This window comes from Eulemur rufifrons, chromosome 30 (assembly GCF_041146395.1).
Source record: "Eulemur rufifrons isolate Redbay chromosome 30, OSU_ERuf_1, whole genome shotgun sequence".
In the NCBI taxonomy this organism is placed as follows: Eukaryota; Metazoa; Chordata; class Mammalia; order Primates; family Lemuridae; genus Eulemur; species Eulemur rufifrons.
Window position 1 is genome coordinate 128,241,799 of NC_091012.1, and position 20,130 is coordinate 128,261,928.

Below are 20,130 nucleotides of genomic sequence, written 5' to 3' on the forward strand. Positions count from 1 at the left end.
AAAGTTTGATTAAATGCCTACTGTGCCAGGTACTCTTCAAAGGGCTTGGGAAACACCGATGAAAAAACAGATAGAGATCTGCTTGTGGAGTTTATATTTGTAATTGCTACTTTCTAAAGCGTTTTTATTTTTTCAGTTAACCATGCAGCCTCAGCTGCAAACCATGCTGGGATCTTGGAGCAACATAGTAGGTTTCAATGGGTCCTAGCTAAATATTATGAGTGGCCCAAAAGGCTGGTCCCAATGAACATGCCCAGCAATCTATATCACAGTGTTCCAGGGCCTGTCCAGCTGGTTCCAGTAGTCAAGCTTATCTGATAATCTAGTGGGAAGGAGACCAAGATTGCTCTCGACAAGATCAATAAGAATGGCAGCATCTTGATTTCAGCGAGATCTAGAAGGTATCCAATCTCAGCCAGCAGCTGGAAGCACAAGGAATAGAGTCTATCTCCATCCAGGAAGGAGGCCTGGTGAAGGCTTGGCAGGAGTAGTTTCTTAGTCAAATGAGTTGGTGTTCACTTGGGAACTTTAGCAGCAGAGACAAAAATCAGCTCACAGGCTGAATAGACACTACAGATTGGATTGAGGACAAAGGGCCATTTGATGGGTATGTGGCTATTGCCTACTGAGCATTTGGAGGGTGTGTTCCAGGACCAGTTTAAGATCACTGAAGGCTCTGAAGCCTGAAAAGACATGTAATACAGGATAAAAACAACACTGAACCATAAAACAAACATAAGGAAGTCCAACATAGTTCTACTTTTTCCCATAATGTTTTCTTCAAAGTTGTCTCTTAGTATCCAACTCTTTCAACTGGGTATTTGTGTGTGTGTGTGTGTACACACACATGTGCATGCATGAGCTCTACAGTGTGTGTACTGTAATCTCGTGTTTAGTCTATTTTAGGGATCGTCTATACTGGTCTGCCCTCAGCCCAGTAAAGAATGTCAAGGACAAACAGAGTAAACCACTGGCATTCGTGTGATTAATCCTGAACAGGCCTTCAATCTCCTTACCCTCTGTTATTACATTCTCAGCCATTTCCTTCACTTCTTTGACTTTATTTCGGCTCAGCACTTCCAGTTTGTGACCCAAGCACCCTACTGCTCCAACTCTCGGCCGTCCTATTTTACTCCTGTGCTTTTCTTTCTCCACCCATGGTGCTTTCTTGGAACAGCTCTTTCATGGATGGTCCCTTTCAATTCATCTCCAAATCCCCTTCATAAGCTCTTTCTAGGGAGACCTACCTGGGCACAATCCGACTTTCTGCCCCACCCCAGCATGGACCCTGCAGGAAATAGTCATAAGACTTGAGGGAAGTGCAAAAAGTATGCTGATAACCTTACATTTGATTATCATAAAAGTCTCAGAGCAGACCTTCTCAAAATATTGTATGTTATGCCATGTGCATTGAATCATCATAGGGTGCTTGTGAAAAATGCAGATTACTGGACTCAATCCCAGACCAACTGTCTTAGTTTGAGTTCTCCCAGGAGCAGACAAGGATTTCATTGCAGACAGTTGATTTGGGAGGTGGACCCAGAAAACGCTGGTAGGGGAATAGGGAAATGAGACAGGAAAGAGAAGGCAACCAATAAAAAATGTACTCTCAAGTTAGTTACTACTGTGGGCAACTGGAGCTTAACCCCACTGGGAACTTTGGAAACAATATAGTACACATATCTCAGAATTATGCCACTAAAGAGGAAAGGAAGTTGAGGTGATTGATTGGATGCCAACTCTCTCAGTCATTGGTTGAAGCTGCACTTGGGTGGCATTAATTCCCAGACATATCTGACCTGCAAAATCACAGCCCTCTGGCAAAAAGATGCAGATGCTGGGAGTTGGGGGTCAGGCTGGTGTGCACTAAAATGGTAAAGGCCAAAGAAATGTGGGTGGGGCCCCAACATCATCTGCTACACCAACTAAACCAACATGTCTGAGCATGGGGCTGGAATCTGCATTTTGAACAAGCTCTTTGAACTACAGCTGGAGAACATAGGTTATTAAGAATATGTCAATTAGCCGGGCATGGTGGTGCATGCCTGTAGTCCCAGCTACTCGGGAGGCTGAGACAGGAGGATCCCTTGAGCTCAGGAGTTTGAGGTTGCTGTGAGCTAGGCTGACGCCACGGCACTCACTCTAGCCTGGGCAACAGAGTGAGACTCTGTCTCAAAAAAAAAAAAAAAAAAAAAAAAAGAATATGTGGTACACGTAGGATTGAATTTATAACTTGCTAATGGCTTCTGTGAATAAGAAAGCACCTCCACCCTATCATCCCTCCCCCATCAAAAAAAATCTAATTTTAGTAAACCTTCTTTTTCTTGTGATGAAAGCATAAAACTTGAGTCTATCACTCACCATTATAACCTCTGGGCTGAATTTCCATTTTGTACCAGGGGAGCTATTTTAGACAAACTCTGTGAACTTAAATAGGGAAAGTGATTCATTGGCATGTAAGGTCCGTTTCATGTTGATGTCAGGATGGAGAAATCAGATGGTGCTAAATGTTCTCTCAGGTCAATACTTGATGACTTCATAGCTTTCACCAGCGTCCTTAATGATTCGACATTTAGCACTCAAGTCCAGGAGCTTTTTGCCAGCTCTGTGTGAAGGAGGAGGCAGGGGAAGATGCTATTGAAAGGTTTTTTCCAAAAGGTTAGTTAATGCACTAGGGCATGGATTTCATTACATGATCGCATAACACTGAGTAGCAGAACATATAGTGGGCAATCTAAAAATAATTACTGCTCAGATGTCGATTAAGCGAAGGTTGGCCATGGGCTGGGCTTTTGAAATGTGAAGTGGGGGGCTGAGACAGCAGGTTCCTGGGACCCCGAGCTTCAATAAGGCTGCAAGTTGGGAGGAAATAAAATCAAATTCCTGCCATTGCAGTACTCACTCACTTTCCCTTCCTGTTCTCCATAACCATCACTTACCACACACCCACAAAAGCTGCAAAGGGCTAATAAAGGGCTCCCATCAGCCTTCTTTGCTGCAGTTAGAAGCTACCTTGCGTACGTTAAATATCAATGTAGATTTTCATTAATGCTTATCTGTGGTGGGTGCCATGCTCTTTCTAAAAAGTGCAGCGATTTAACAGAGATTGCAGGAAAGAAGAGAAACTAGCCCAGGCTGTGGAGCTGAAGCTTCTCCTAAGAGAACCAGCCAGATATGCTTGGGGGAGATAGGGCAGGAGAGTACCTGGAGCTGAGTCAGGCTTCCCAGGTTTCTGCCCTCTGCCAAAGTTCTCACCACACTGTCTTGTTGTGATCTCTTTTCTTTCCTGTCTCTCCTCCCTTCTGCCACCCCCACTGAGAGTTCCTTGAAGGCAGGAGCCAAGTCCTTTCATTCTTGAATCCTCTCTGCCTGATATACAGTAAACTCCCACTGCATTTTGGTTAAGTGAATAAATGAACAATAATTATTTTTAAAAACAGACCTGTAGTGCTAGAAAGTAAGGATGCACTCAACACACACACACACTGATGGGACTATGTCAAAGTGACACAGGAGCCAACTGATAGAGCTCCTAATGGCCAAAGCTGGAACAGTTTGAACAATAAAGTGGTATTGGATTATAACCCAAAGTATAAAATAAATATCCATGAGTCCATACTGATATAAGTAAATGACTGAACAAATTAACAAATGGGGAAGTAGAAACAAATCTCCAATGCAGAAGAATTCCAAATAAATTTTGTAGATACTCTACCTTAAAGGAAGTAGAGTTATGGAATTCCCCATTCCTTAAACATGGGCTGCACATAATGACTTCCCTCCAAAGATGGAAAGCAGGAATAAAAGAGTCACTTTACAGTGGAGAAAACTGACAAATACTATTTCATCCAAGTGATCGAGGTTAACATCAAAAGTCATAAAACATCTTGGTCGTATATACCCTTGATAGGATGTGATGAAAATGGCACTTTACCTCTGCAATCTTCCTTCCAAAAACCCATAACCTCAGCCCAATCATGAGAAAAACATCAGACAAATTCCAATAGAAGTGCATACTACAAAATATTTGACTCCTCAAACCTGTCAAGATCATCAAAACCAAGAAAAATCTGAGAAACTGTCACAGCCAAGAGGAGCCTAAAGAGATGGGACAACTAAATCTGATGTATCCTGGATGGGATCCCAAAACAGAAAAAGGACTTTAGAGAAACTAAGAATATATGAATAAACCATGGGCTTTAGTTAATAATAATATACCAAAATTGGTTCATTAATCTTGATAAATGTAACATACACACTAATATAAAATGTTAATACTAGGGCAAACTATGTGCTGGGTTGGGGTGGGAGGTGAGGTAAATAGAAACTATCTGTACTATCAGCTCAATTTTTCTGGAACTATAAAACCATTCTAAAAAAAGAAAGTCTATTAAAAAGAGAGAAGGAAGGGAGGAAGGAAGGGGTAGGGGAAAGAAGGAGAGGTAGGGTTTAACTCTGCTGTGGGTCATGGCCAGGCCTACTATGGAAAACCTGTAAGTAAACATAAATGGAAAACTCCTAGGACCCACAGTGCAGGCACAGAGAAGAGGCAATTGCCCTGTGGTGCCCCAGCAAGAATTTCAGGGACCAGATCTAGGCTTTGGGCCTGAGTGAGGGGGCTTCTTGAGTGCCAGATCCCTGCTTTATTTGGTTGTACAAGTTGTTTCTGGATGCTGACAGGCTGGAGTTTGAAAGTCAACAGGCCCACGACTCTGGGCTCCTCTGGCATATGGGGACATCTCATTGTTTTCAGGCTGCCAAGATCACTAAGAAAAGTGAGACAAGTGATAGGGACCTAGCATCTACATCACTGTGTTTTTATCTATATAAATTGCATGCCCCATTAGCTGCTAAGGGAGAAAACAGAAGTAAATGCAACCTCAATGTGAGCTCAAGATGTCAATGTGGGCCAACCTTGCTCCCAGGCCAGAATCTGTAGTCCCTCTGTAATCGTGGACTAGCTTGGCCCTGGGGTTGCCTCACCCGGTGAATATTGCTGTCTTCTTCCAGAGCATCTGGCCTGCCCAGTGAGCTAACATCTCTTTAGGGCCTTCTGGGTGCTAGCATGCTTTAGGTGTTAATGCTACTGTTTATGAAGTAGGGGTTATCTTCCCCTACCTGGAATTGAGAATTTGAAGTTTTAGGAAAAGTTGAGATCACACCGTTAAGGGCACAGTTGTCTTTACACCGCCCCATTGTAGGGATAGCAGAGTAGATAAGTAGTGATCACAGGAGTCCCCAGGCCCCTGGTGGTCGGTCTCACAAGTTCTCCAATCCACATTTCTACTTCTTTCTGCCCACCTGCCCTTACCCCTGGCCCACAATCACTAATCTGTGGGAAGGTAAATGCTGGATCAGTAAAAGCCTCAAACAGTGATTAGCATAACTATGGCCAACAGAGACCCTCAGTTTTATTTCAGTTCTGCCACTGACTAGTTAGAACATTCTTTCACGTTCATGCTGACAGACACTCCAGAGTGGTAACAGCACAGAAAATGCTGATGAATTGGGCACGTCTGTTTTGTTCCATTCATATTGATAATAACTAGCATTTATAAAGCATTTTGCAGTTTGCCGTGTTCACACAAAACTTATCTCACTGATTTTCAAAAGAACTCTCTGGGATAACCAGAAGAGTCGTTATTGTCTCTGTTTTACAGAGGAGGAAGCCAAGGCTCAGAGAGATGAAGCAACTGGTAACAAGTGAATATGGCAAGAAAGGCAGTAAGGGGACAAGGAACTCAGTCACCAAACAGCTCCTCTTGACATCTTTAGAAAGCAGAGGAATAAAACTCTAGCTTAATTGTATCCCCCAAGGTGCCCTTTCTGGTCCTCTGACAATTTCCATCAATTGAATTTTTTTAAATCTCAAACTCTCACAAGTCTGCAAATTGGGGTCATTGTTAAAAATAAACAAATTCAAAGTTACTTGTCCAATATCATACAGCTAATGAGATCTCAGCAAATAAGAATCTAGATCTAATAACACAAGAGAACTCATGTACTTTCCTCTGTCACGGTCCTCTCTTAAAGTTACACTGTCCCAGGGTGACATTGTTCACACCTGTAACATGTTATACCATTAAATCTGTCTCCAGCTCAGACTTCTTTCCTGAGTTCCAGATCCATTTGTAGAACTGCCTACCGGAAATCTCCACTTGGGTGTCCCAAACATGTCTCAAGGCCAATATATCCTAGACTGAATTCACTATACATCTCCCAAACCTGCTCCTCCACGGGGACTTCCAATTACAGTTAATAGCACCACAATTCAGTCCATTGGGAACATCAGAAACATGGAAGCCCTGTGACATTTCCTCCCACCCCCACAGCCAATTGGTGAGGCTTCTCAAGTCTTTCTCCTCAACATTTCTCTAATCATTCTGCTGTTTCCTCTTTCCAATGTCTCTCAATCCCTTATCTTTTCTAATAGGGTCCCCACTGGTCTCCTTGCCACGAGTCTCAGCCCCATCCCTTCCTCCAAGCCTCAAACTCCTCTCTGGCTGGCAAAGTGGCCCTCCTAGATTTGGTCCCCTGCCCTGCTACCGTTCCAGCCTCATTACCCTCACTTTACCTCTGGCACATTGTGTTCTAGTACACCCAAAGTATGTATAGTACACAAACAGCCACGTACCCCCTGCCTGGGATGCCCTGTCCCACCTCAGGACTCAGTTCAACAACTACTGCCCTCTATGAAGCATTCCATTCCCCAGGGAAAGTTTCTTACTGTCACCTTTGTTACCCCATTGTACCTTGAAATTGCCCCTTATCACCTTCAATCACAATTCTTTGCTTGCATGCCTGTTCCTCCTCCCCACCATGCTGGAAGCTCTTTAAGAACAAAGGCTAGGCCCTGTCCATCTTTCTATGGGCAGCACCTGGCCCAGTGTCCAACACTTAGTGGGCACTCCATAAATGTGCATGGAATGTATGTTGGAATTCATCCCCACTACATTTGAGAATCTGAAGAAAATTTAGAGTGGATCTAGTCCACTCCAAACCCTAATTTTATAGATAATGATACCAAAGCTCAGGGATGATGTGGCTTGCTGCGCTACCTAACAACTTGGCAGAAATGGTAATAAATAGATTCAAATTTCCTGAATGGATTCAGTCCTTTATCAGTTCTCTTTCCATTATTCCTCATTGTCTCTCTGACTCAAAGTAAAAAAGCCATTGAGCCTGTCAGTGTCTCTGTTTCCACTCATAGACAACGGAAATTACTAATGCCTTCCCTTTCTACAGCATAGGGATTTTATTTAACTATGGTTGAATGCTGTCTGTAAAAATGCTTTGACTTCAGAGAGAGATACACCACAGCCGAGACTCAGCAGCCCACCACTTTGATTTCAACTTCTCAGTTTACTCTCTCACTTCCTCTATTGACTTTTCCTCCCATGCAGCCTGAAACCTAGCAGAAGCTGGAGGAGAGATTTGCGATTTCCTCTTCCACTCCAACTCCACTTAACTAAGAAGAAAGATATTGTAAATAAAATGAAACAAAGGTTCCTGTACAGCAGCTTTAAAAATATTGCCATTGATTACAAGTTCAGAATGAGAATTAAAGGGGTTCAAGCTTGGAGTCTTGCTCTGGGAATGATTATGGCACAACTCGGAAACTCCACAGCCATCCATGTGTACATATATAAAATATGCTACCAAACCTGGGAGATTTTAAAATTTCTGACTTTCTTTTAAAACACAGGGGGATGAGGGTTAACTTAAAATGTAATAATATCATGAAAGACAAAGAAAGGCTGTGGAAATGTTCCAGATTAAAGGCGACTAAAGAGACATGACCACCAAATGTAATACCTGACCCTATATTGGATCCTATATTGGAGGGAAAAGAGGCCATAAAGGACATTTTTTGGTCAATTGACAAAATTGGAATGAGAACAAAAGATTAAATTAATGTGTTGTATCAATATTAAACTGACAAAATGACTTCTTTTCCTTTGGGTAAATACCCAGTAGTGGGATTGCTGGATCGAATGGTAGGTCTACTTTGAGTTCTTTGAGGAATCTCCATACTGTTGTTTCCCATAGCACAACTGACAATTGCAAAGATGTGTAATCAACACAAGTGCCCGTCAATACATGAATGGATTAATACAATGTGGTGTATGTACACTGTGGAGTGCTACTCAGCCATAAAAAAAGATGAAAAAATACCTTTTGCAACAATCTGGTTGGAACTGGAAACCATTCTCCTAAGTGAAGTATCACAAGAATGGAAAGATAAACACCACATGTACTCACTATTAAATTGGAACTAACCAATGAGCACACAAGTGCACAGAAGGAAGTAAAACTCAATGGAAAGCAACCAGGGGGAGGAGGGAGGAGAGAAGGGGGCAGAAGGGGAGGGGAATAAACGAACCTAATGGGTACTATGAACATTATTTGGGTGATGGGCACACCTATAGTGGGACTCAAGCATTACAAAAATGATCCATGTAACCTAAAACATTTGTGTCCCTTTAATATTTTGAAATAAAAAGATATTAAAATATTAAAAAAAATTAAAATGTTATTTATACTATTTTTATTCTCACAACTTGTCTGTAAGTTTGAAATTATTTCCAAATAAAGTTTTTTTAAATCATGTCTGAACAACACTCTGCATTTGTGATATTTATCAAGTTCAATTGTCATGTCTATATCTACCTATCTTCAGTAATAATGTCCCCAGCAATATGCTAAAAGCTGTAGGGATTAAAGGGAGAAATGGCATGATTTTTTAAAAAAGTAGTTCATTTCTAATTCAGAAGAGAGAATGTGAACACATAAAAAGACAGAAGTCACAATAAGCAGCAAATGCTGAAGGCTGAATGAGTGGTCGTGGCAAAAAGGAAGACGGAATGGAATTTCAGAGCTTTTGAGAGGAGACAGAGTTTAAGTGAGGCCTTTGATTGATCAGGGGCTGGGTCTGGAGGGGAGCAGAAGAGAGGAAAGGGCATTCCACGTGCAGGGTACAGTGAGAGCCAAGGTGGCAAGGTGAGAAAGCCCACCCTGCTGTGAGAAGTATAATCCAGAGGTTTTGTGGTGAGGGGTGGGTTGTGGTGGGGGGCATAATCAGGGTAGTAATGTTGGTTGGGGCCAACTGGGGATGCCTGGAAATGCCAGGTTAAGGAGTGTGGACTTTATTCCAGAGGCCAGAGGCAGCAATCACTTGTAAGTGTTGACCCCTCTTTCTTCCACTTCTAGACAACACAGATAAAGCTGGAAGTGGGCTGTACCAATGATGGTGGAAGGACACCAGGAAGGCTTCAATGTTTGGAAACATCTCCTTCATAGATTCTACCAATCAGGAATCCATTTGAAAACAGGACTATCTTTCAGAAGCTAATTTGGTACTTACTGTTCACAATTAAGTGCACTTTAATCGGTTAAACACGTAGCTGTTTTCAGCTGCGTTCTCAGCCACACTGAGGGAATAGAAATTTTTAAAGGAGGATGGAGAGTGGTAATTTTGGAGAATTGGGTGAGGGTAAACTGAGAAGGCAGGTGTATAGGTGTATTAATGAGGGTAGTTAATGTTTGCTGCTGTAACAAAAAAAAAACCCTCAGTGATTTAACATAATAAAGGTCTGTTTCTCATTCATTCATGTCACAATCTGGTACATGTGGGGCAGCTGTCCTTAGCAGATCTCTTCCAATTAGTGACTCAGGCATCCAGCCAGCTTTATCTTGTGAGGCTGTCATCTTAAACACATGGCCTCTGAAATCATCATAAAAAGGAAAGATTGAGAGGGATGATCACACCAGGAGTTTTGTGGCCAGGCCTGGAGGTGATGTAGATCACTTCTGGACCCATGTTAGAACTGAGTCACATGGGCTCAACCAGATGCCAAGAGAGACTGGAATATGTAGTTGTCCTATGTGCTGAGGAAGAAAGGATGAGATGGTAAGTATTATGGTTTGGGGTTTCCCCAAGAGCCGACGCTGAGACAAGAATAGGGGTACTAATAGTTTAGGTGAGAGGTGATCTCAGGGAACACCAAGTGGAGAGTAGGGAAGTGAGATAGGGAAGGGAAGGAAGCCAACAGTGGGTTAATACTCTGGGCACCTCAGTCTCAATCCTACTAGAGATTTCTGGGATAAAACTTCTGTATAAAACAAATTGTCCCACCTAAGAGGTGAAGAAGCTGAGATACTTATCCACCAACTCCTGTCCTTCATTAGTTGAGGGCTGATCCCTGGGAAATTAACTCTGTGGCATTTCTGGCAAGCGGGGCAAGCATGCTCCAGGACAGAGAGAAAGTCCTCAGGCAGAGAGGCACAAGGTGCTTATGTGTGAAGCAAGCCGTATGTACTGAACAGTGAGTCCTGAACGCATGTGAAAGGAACACTAAGAGCATCTTGCTACAGTGAGCACCTACCACACAGATACCCAAGACTGACATGCTCCCTGGAGGCCAAAGTATAGCCCGAGGGCATGCCTGTGGGGTGAGTCCTGCAAACGCATTTCCAACAAGCTCCCCTAGATGGGTTCAAGCAGTCCATATATAGACGAGCATTTGGAAATACCTCATTCTCTACTCAAACCTCTATCATTTCACTTCTCTCAAAACCATTCCAGTGAAACCACTCTCCCTAGGTCACCACTGGCCCCCTGTTTCAAATTGCATTGTCTCCTTCAGTCCCCAACTTAATCATTTGACAAATATTATTTCCTTCTTCCTTCTGTGATTCCCTACTCTCCTAGCACTTCTCCTGCCTTCCTGGGTGCTCTCACTTCAACGAATATCCAAGCAGCCCGATCTTCCTTGGAGGCCCACAATTGCTCCTGGTCACCACACCTAGACTTTGAGAAGAAACCAGAAATGGTAAGTGGATTTATTGCTAATAGCTGCCTGAAGCCATGTGTTGAGAAGAATGCTGAGGCTGTATGGTCAATTCTCCAGCTTAAAACCCTGGCAGTATCTTCACTCCCCTAATATTTCCTCATTACTTTTCCCTATTGTTTACTATAGTGCTCAAAAAGCTGTATAATAATAGCTGTTTAGCCCCTGTCTGCACTAAAACACTGTGGATTCTTTGAATAAATGAATCAGATCTAATTCATATTGCATTTTCAGCTGCCAGAACTGTTTCTGGCACAAAGTAGACACTAAAGTGCCTAAGGATGTATTTACATGTATGTGATGTATATGTGTGTATATATCATGTACATACATAATTTAATGTATGAATTATATATGTGTATGCGTTTTGTTCCTCCTCTTTAACTCTTCCACTCCTCCCACCCCGTATCTTTAATCAATCACCAAGCTCTGTCTACTCAATTGCTCCACAAACACATCTACATATGCCAGCTTCTTTTCCACCCTTGTTGCTTGTCATAGGTTAAGTCCCCTGGAAAACAAAGTCTGAGATAGAGATTCGAATGCAGGAATTTGATTAGGGATGCTCTCAGGAACACCACCTGTGTGGAGAAGTGAAGGCAGCAAGACTGGGCAGAGGGAGGAGTTGGGCTACAATGCAGTCAAATAAGAGTCTCAGTTGGCCCTAAGGGAAGCTCTGGAGCTAGGATGGCTCTTCAGTGATTTTCCAAATTGAGGATAGTGCTTGGGCCTTTATAACACTCCCTCTACCCATTGACAATTAATAGATGTGGGCTGCCCCACAGAAATAGTGTGATTTGAGGCTAGTCAGATCTCTTCAGATGAGGGCAAGTCCCAGAGGACACTCCACTGAGATCCATCAGCCACCAACATTTCCTGCATCTGGGGTAATGAGTGCCTTGGTCCTGAAGTGGGGCTCTTGGAAACACACCACAGTATCCACTACACTGCCGGTGTTCTGGCTCAAGCCCGCATGACATCTCCTGCTGCAGGCATCGCTGAGCAGTCTCACTTTCCCCAATCTCTTTTTTTTAATCTATCCTTGATCCTGCCACCCAGACTAATTTTTCACAAACCAATCTGATAATACTTTTCAGAAGTCAACACAGCTTACTAAGCAGTATGTGCAAATCCATTTGTTTGTGGGAGGAAGGAGAGAAACATATATGAGTATGCATGTGTGTGTGTGTTTATACATATACGCATAGAAAAGTATCTCTGAAAAAAACCCATAGGACGGATTAGTGGTTGCCAGGGGTTGGGGGGCAGAGCAATGGGGAGGGAGTTTCTTTTTGAGGTGATGAAAATATTCTGGAATTAATGGTGATAGTTGTGCTATCTTGTGAATATACTAAAACCCACTGAATTGTATACTTTAAAATGGTAGATCTGATGGCATGTGAATTGTATCTCAACTTCTTTTAAAAAAGGATCTCAGAGTTGACATATGAAAGTGATAATAGTGATTGTATTAGGTTTGCATCCTTTGCGTACACTGCCTTTTCAGAATTTTCTGTAAATGAACTTTTTTAAAATATTAATTTAGGAAGGATAAAAATTCACGCTTCAAAATCACTTTTCTGTATTAAAACCTCATTCCTATGCATGGCGTGAAGGGTAAACTCCTTGCAAAGTTGCCTAGGCCCTTTCAGAGCAGGCCCCAACCTACTTTGACGATTATCTTTTACTCCCCTATGACTCTCCTTCCCTGACTTGAGCCACTTTGGATTTCTCCATTTCCCTGTTGTGCCCTGGCTTGCTGTCTCAAAGGTTTTGTTCTCTGCCACTCAAAGCCACCCCTTTCTTTGTATCCTCTACAACCCAGCCCTACCTGCAGAAATATTTCCAGGGTCAGACCAAATCTCATTTCCCCAAAGCTGTAGTTGAAATATCTCTCTCTCTCTCCTCTGCTAACACTTTGTTTATCATCTGTTTTATAGAATTTATTACATGCTACCATTTTATATAATTGGTTGTGTATTTCTTGTTAAGCTGACTTACCTTTGATTCCTCTACAATATACAGCACATGGAGTATATTTTTTAAAAAACATGCAAATCCACATTTATGCATTTGGTCAGTCAACAAGTCCTTAGTGATGTCATACTATGTGTCAGGCAGTAGTGCCCATGTCAGAAAATGTCCTTGTTCTCATGGGACCTATTTTTTATTTTTACTTTTTATTCATATATGACATACATAGAGTATGCACAAATCCTAAGTGTATGGGCTTTTTTTTTCAGCATATTATGGGGGTACAAATGTTTAGGTTACATATATTGCCCTTGCCCCCACACCGAGTCAGAGCTTCAAGCGTGTCCATCCCCCAGATGGTGCACACCGCATTCATTATGTATGCATACACCCAGCCCCTCCTCCCTCCTCCCGTCTGCCGGAAGCCCAATGAAGGTTATTCCTATATGTGCACTTAGGTGTTGATCAGTTAAAACCAATTTGATGGTGAGTACATGTGGTGCTTATTTTTCCATTCTTGGGATACTTCACTTAGTAGAATGGATTCAAGCTCTATCCAGGATAATACAAGAGGTGCTATATCACCATAGTTTCTTATAGCTGAGTAGTACTCCATGGTATACATATACCACATTTTATTAATCCACTCATGTATTGATGGGCACTTGGGTTGTTTCCACATCTTTGCAATTGTGAATTGTGCTGCTATAAACATTCTAGTGCAGATGTCTTTTTTATAGAGTGTCTTTTGTTCTTTCAGGTAGATGCCCAGTAATGGGATTGCTGGATCAAATGGTAGTTCTACTTATATGTCTTTGAGGTATCTCCATATTGCTTTTCACAGGGTTGTACTAGTTTGCAGTCCCACCAGCAATGTATGAGTTTTCCTATCTCTCTGCATCCACACCAACATTTATTGTGTTGGGACTTTTTGATAAAGGCCATTCTCACTGGAGATAAGTGATATCTCATTGTGGTTTTGATTTGCATTTTCCTGATGATTAGAGATTTTGAGCATTTTTTCATATGTTTGTTGGCCATTCTTCTGTCTTCTTTTGAAAAGTTTCTGTTCATGTACTTTGCCCACTTTTTGATAGGGTTGTTTGATTTTTTTCTTGCTGATTTTCCTGAGTTCTAAATAGATTCTAGTTATCAGCCCTTTATCGGATGTGTAGCATGTGAATATTTTCTCCCATTCTGTAGGTTGTCTGTTTGCTCTTGTGATAGTTTCTTTGACTCAATGGCTTTTTACATATGTGTATACTCGTGTAACCACCACCCACATCAAGACATAGAATATCTCCAGCACCCCACCCTGCCTCCCAGTCAATATCCCCCTGCCCAGGGGTAATGCCTATTCCAACTCCAGCACCATAGATTAGTTTTGCCTGTTCTTGAATGTCATATAAATGGAATATTATATATTCTCTTTTGTGCCTGGATTCTTTTGTTCATAATAATTTTTTTGTGAAATTCATTCATGTGGTTGTGTGTAGGAGTAGTTCATTATTTTTATTGCTGTATAGTGTTCCATTGCAGAATATTTCATTGAACATTTTACAATTTATTTATTCATTCTCCTATTAATCGACATTTGCTTTGGTCCCAGTTCTGGCTATTATGAATAAAGCTGCGGTAAACATTCTTATACCTGGATTTTGATGAACATAAGCTCTCATTCCTCTTGGAATTCCATTACTTAGGAATGAAATTTCTGGGTCATAGGTGGCTTTAATAGATACTGCCCAACGACCTTGCCAGAGGGGTTGTGCCAAGTTACACTCTCACCAACAACAGATGAAAACAAACAAATAAATAAGAAAAACATCTGATAGTGAAAAAAGCAACACGGAGAATTAAGATCAGATGATAAAGTTACTTTAGATTTGGTGACCAGGTAAGTCTTCTCTAGCAAGGTGAAATTTAAGCTGAGCCCTGAATGACAAGAAGCCAGCCAGGCACATGTCAAGGGGAAGAGCATTTCAGGCAAAGAGTAAAACCACAAAGGCCCTAGGGCTGGAAGTAACTAGGCTTGTTTAAGGAACAGAGAAGAGTCTAGTGGACTTGGAGTGAGTGGGAAAGTGAAGACAGTAGACAAAGGGTCTGTTACTAAGCCAGCTGCCACAATAGGTGACTGGATCTTATTTTTGTGGGGAAATGATGGTGAAGGTATAAAATATCTACTCCAAAATTATCCCACCCAAGAGCTGAGAGAGCAGAGGTCACTGGTTGAGGATTGCTGCTGGCAGATTGGGGGTGGAAATGTTCATTTCCTAGCACATCTGTATCTCATATAGGTATTTTCTTCCATGACTGGGATTCAATATCTTCCTCTAGCTCTAGGCTTTTAACTTCATCCTGTTTTCAACGGTCTTCTCCTTGACCCTTGGCCTCACAGCCAGCTCCTTGAATTTATCCTTCTCCACCACCCTAAATGTCATCAGCCTTTTGACCACCTTCATTCCCAGGGCCAGCCTCTCTAAATCAGGCCCACCACTTACTTTTGCTTTTCCTGGGCTCCCATTCACTAGGCATTCTATGTAGCATAGTGTCTTGTCAGTAATATATGCAGTACATACACGGAGCATAACTATTAGTAGGGGATCCATAACCGTGCTGATTTGGAAAGACTTTAAATCGCTGTTAAATCACAGTTTGATGCATGGTACTTCCTGCAATCCTTCCAATCCTTAGGTACTTCCTGGATATTTTCTGGACAACTGAACTCTTTCTATATCAGTTACTAGTGGCCACATAATTCTTTGTAATAAAACACCCCAAGACTCAGTGTTTTTAAACAATAAGCATTTATTTTGTTTGCAAGTCTGCAGGTTGGCAATTTAGGCTGGGCTCAGATGGACAATGCTTCTAATTTCAACTGGACTCACTCATAGGTTTTACAGTCAGCTGCAGCTCAGCTGATCTAGGATAACCTCAGCTGTGGATGACCAGGGTGACAACTCTGCTCCTCATGTCCCATCATCCAACAAGATAACCTTGGCATATTCTCATAGCAAACACAAAAGAAGAGCAAGTAAGTGAAAAACTCAAGGCCTTTTGAGACCTAGACCTGAAACTGGTCCACCATTACTTCCACCACATTCTATTGCCCAAAACAAGTCACAAGGCTAGCCCAGAGTCAAGGAGAGGTAAAATAGACTCTGCCTCTTTAGCAGATGAAATCCCAACGTCACATGGTAAAGGATATGGCTACAGGAAGAGGTGAAGAACTAAGGTCATTAATACAATCTATCATGCTTTAACACTTGCTTTTTAACTTAGCAGGTTGGGTGTATTTTTTATATCAATCATACCTCAATAAGGTGTATTTTTTATTAAAAAAAAGAAGGTTGAGTGTATATTCCCTTCCCTTTTCAGCTCAAAGTTTCTGTACCTTAAAACATCCAGGCCGGGCACAGTGGCTCACACCTGTAATCCCAGCACTTTGGGAGGCCGAGGCAGTAGGATCACCTAAGGCTAGGAGTGCAATACAAGCCTGGGCAACATAGTGAGACCCTGTCTCTACAAAAAAAAATTTGAATTAGCTGGGCATGGTGGCTCATACCTGTAGTCCCAGCTAGTCAGGAAGCTGAAGCTGGAGGATCTCTTGAGCCCAGGAGTTCAAGGCTGCAGTGAGCTATGATCATGCTACTGCACAACATGGGCGACAGAGCAAGACCCTGTCTCTAAAACAAAAACAAAAAAATCCAACAAGCACCACATGTACTCACCATGAAATTAGTATTAACTGATCACCACTTAAGTGCATATCTAGTAATAACATCCATCGGATGTCGGGCAGGTGGAAGGGGGAGGAGGGGATGGGTATATTTACACCTAATGGGTGCGGTGCACACTGTCTGGGGGACGGACACACTTGAAGCTCCAACTCAGGTGGGACAAAGGCAATATATGTAACCTAAACATTTGTACTCCATAATGTGCTGAAATAAAAAAAAATTTTAATTCCAAATACTTATAAGCAACACAGGTTTTGTGGTTTGAATTATTAGATATTACCTCAGTTATCCATTTCTATATATGTGACAGCAAAGAATAAACTAGGGAAAGTATGATTTCACTCATAAATAGTTCCAGTAGACTTTTAAAACAGGATTGTCAGTCACCAACTAAACACCCATCTTGAACAGAAGTTAGATAACATCACACACGATCTTAGAGTTTATTTCTCTTATATCAGAGAGAAGGATATTCTCCCTACATCTAATGTCTTCATTGGAAGAGGGGAAGTGTGAGAAAGTGCTTAAATTATGCATCATTTATGAAAAGGAACAAAGGAGCTGCCCCTATTACCGCTGTTGCCATGGCCATATCATATTAAATCAGGATAGAGGAGGTTACTCAAATGGCTCTTCCAACAGAGTGTCTCCTCATAAGACATCTCTGCCAGTGACATCAGTGGGAACATTGGGTACAGAATGTCCACTGGAGAGGATGTACAAAATATTCAAGCCGATGAAGATCCTGTGAATCAAATGGCCTTGCTGTGCCCTGCTCAACACTATTTCTGTCTTGCATGAGGTGTGTGTCCTGAATTTGATTTACTATCTTTAATGCCATTCATCCACAGTGTAGTGTGCAGATGCAGCAAGGAGCTCCAATTAGGACCTGCAAATCCACTACAGTGCAATTAAAGCGTAACGATTTAAAACATATAAAGCTGTGGAGAGGAAAACAAAAGAGATGTGAAGGCAACTGGTTCCTAATGGCCTGCTTAGGGAGAAAGGGCAAGACAGATCAAGAATGGTGACCAGGAAGACAGGTTTCCGAGACAGTCTCAGGTGTGAGTCAAGGCTCTATAACTGCTCACTACATGACCTCAGAGAGGTCTTTTATCCCCTCTAAGCCTCAGTTTCTTTTCCTTTCTTTTTTTTTTTTTTGAGACAGAGTCTCGCTCTTTTGCCCTGGCTAGAGTGCCGTGGCATCAGCCTAGCTCACAGCAACCTCAAACTCCTGGGCTCAAGCCATCCTCCTGCCTCAGCCTCCCGAGTAGCTGGGACTACAGGCATGCGCCACTATGCCCGGCTAATTTTTTCTACATATGTTTTTAGTTGGCCAGATATGTCTTTCTATTTTTTAGTAGAGACAGGGTCTCGTTCTTGCTCAGGCTGGTCTCGAACTCCTGACCTCGAGCGAGCCACCCGCCTCGGCCTCCCAGAGTGCTAGGATTACAGGTGTGAGCCACCAAGACTGGCCCCCTTTTTCTTTTTTCTTTTTTTAGTTGCCACAAAACATCCCATAAGCCTCAGTTTCTTTATCTGAAAAATGGGACTACTGTTGAAACAGCCTCAAAGGTTTAATGCAGAGGGTAAAATCTATATGAAAAGCACTTCACAAGGTGCCTGGCACAAAGTAACCACTCAGTTAATGCAAATTATAAATTTTTGAACTGGAAGGGACTTAGGAGGTAATCCAATCCAAGCCCCTCATTCAGAAGATGCAAAGCAGAGCCACAGAGAAGGCTAGAGGAGTCCCCCTTAGTCACACACTCAGGCTGAAGACTCCCACATCGCGCTACATTATCCCTCCACGAGCATGTACTGCTGCCCACCCTCTTCCACAAAGTGGAACTTCAATACATAACTGGGGGTTTTCCCCTTTCCCCTGGATAGCCACATCTCAGGCACAGGAAATGCTGAAAGGTATGGAATTTTCTAATGAGGTATTTGCCGCCTGCTCACTTTAATTCACTGCAAGTGTCTCTGGGAAATAAAATATTGGCAGGTTTGTCCAACAGCTGCTCAGCCTAGAGACCACAGCTTATTTTGGTCCATTTATGTTAACTCATCTGTCTTAAGCTCTTTGTTAGTGACTCACCGCATACTGCTACCAAAAATATACACCAAAATTCAAGAATCATTCATATGAAGGGCAAACGTCTTCCTTAAAATACCACATTTCTGCTGTCTTGTTTTTATGAAGTTTTTCCTTCCTCTCGCCTCCACATCACATTTTCTTCTCTCCTTTCTTCCTTCTCCATCTTTGATCGCCTTCAATGGCATGGAAGCTTCATGGTGTGATCAAGAGAATTCTAGAATGGACATCAGAAGACCTAGCATTCGTTAGCTGTAAAAACCTAGCAAGTCACAAATGGTATGTGACTCGGTTTCCTTAGCCATCCTCTGGGAGGGTTGTATTAGCTCTACAGTTCCCACCAGCACAAGAACTTCCTCATTACTTTCCCTGAGAGGATTCTAAGCCTTGGAGGATTTTCATCTGCCATGTAAACTGCCTTTTAAAATAACAATTAACATTCTCCATTTTCCTTTAATTGCAGGTATAAACAACCTAATTAATATATATTAGAATCAATAAATAACAATAGTAATCAGGAAATAAAAATGTTTAAAGGACAAAACTGACTTATCTATTAAGACGGCTGCTGTTTCAAATACTGTGTGCAGATTTACCACAGGAAAATATGCCATCTTTGTTACACTTGGTAAAATATTGAAAATGGTTCATCTACCATGTCACATATTTAAAAATAGATGCAGAAGGATATACACTAACTTCAGGATGATGCTAACTTCCAGGGAGGAAGAAAAGGAAGGAGATGGGGGAGATGGTCTTCCAGTGTATCTGTAATATTTCACTTATGAAAACTTGACACAAATATAGGAAATTGTTAACATGTTCAATTCTAGTGGTAGATACATAGCTATCTGTTATTAATATTATCCTTTCTTTTTATGTTTGAAATATTTCAAAATTAAATATTTTAAATTTAAAATAAGCTTATCAACTGATACTCTTATACATTGCTGGTGGGAATATAAAATGATATAACCACTTTGGAAAAGTTTGAGTTTCTTAAAAAGTTAAACCTATACCTACCATATGATCCAGCAATTCCCTTCCTAGGTATAGGCCCAAGGTAAATGAATACATACATACACAAAAAGATATGCACAAGAATGTTTATACCAGCCATATTCCTAATAGCCAAAAATAGGAAAAAGCCCAAATGCCCATCAATAGGTGAAGAGATAAGTAAATTGTAATATATTCATACAATGAGATACTACTTGGCCATAAAAAAAGAGATATCACCTTTTATCCAATAATATGGATAATCACAAGAAACATGCCGAGCAAAAGAAGGCAGATACAAAAGAATACATATTGTGTGATTCTATTTACATGAAGTTCTAAACCAGGCAAAACAAATCCATAGTAATAGATATCGGAGCAGTGGTTGTGTATTATGTGGGGTGATTGCCTGGAAAGAGGCACAGGGAAAATTTCTTGAGTGAGGAAAATATCTTGAGGAAATATCTCGATT